Genomic DNA, 693 nt, shown 5'->3' with positions numbered 1-693 from the left:
TGATTACTTTTAATATATTATACTTTCATTTTGTCAGTAAACAATGATTCACTCAAGTGGGGGACCAGAGATGTGAGCGATGAGGTACTGGGGAAAGAGAACAGCTGTGTTCCTCTTAACTCCTCATTGCTTTTTCCTCCTGAGGAATTTACATTTGAGTGTTTCTGTTTACAGAAACACTCAAATGTATGTATGTACTGTATGTATCAGTTCAAAGACACATATGAACTACCTTGGCAGTTGCTAATGTCACTTTTGGTGGTCAGATGATACACCAAGGCCAGCGGGAGTTTGGGGACCACCTTAATAATGCATTCCTTGGAGGCCCTCTGACAGATGGTCTCTCTACAGGGCACAGTACTCCATAACTCCAGTATTTGTGTCATAACCACAAGCCTCCGTGTGTGTCACAGTCATAGATTTAGAAAGCTCTGGCCACTGAGGTGCTGTCGCTGTTTCCCCCTGCACCTGTCTCTGCTGTCCCAAACGCCTGTAGCCATGGATTCCCCTCCCACAATAAACACAAGTGACATTTTCATTTCGGAGGAAAGAAACTTTTGTTACTTCAAATTCCTGACCCTTTAAAATGATGTTTTGGAAGGCATAGATGAGGAATCTGGGGCACTTAGATCCTTATAAACTCTTTGGATTAAGTATAATAGTTATACAGCCTTTATGTGCATTAGCACAATG

Source organism: Etheostoma spectabile, chromosome 14 (assembly GCF_008692095.1).
Source record: "Etheostoma spectabile isolate EspeVRDwgs_2016 chromosome 14, UIUC_Espe_1.0, whole genome shotgun sequence".
NCBI lineage: Eukaryota > Metazoa > Chordata > Actinopteri > Perciformes > Percidae > Etheostoma > Etheostoma spectabile.
The sequence above is the reverse complement of the archived record's forward strand: the minus strand, read 5'-3'. Positions refer to the sequence as shown.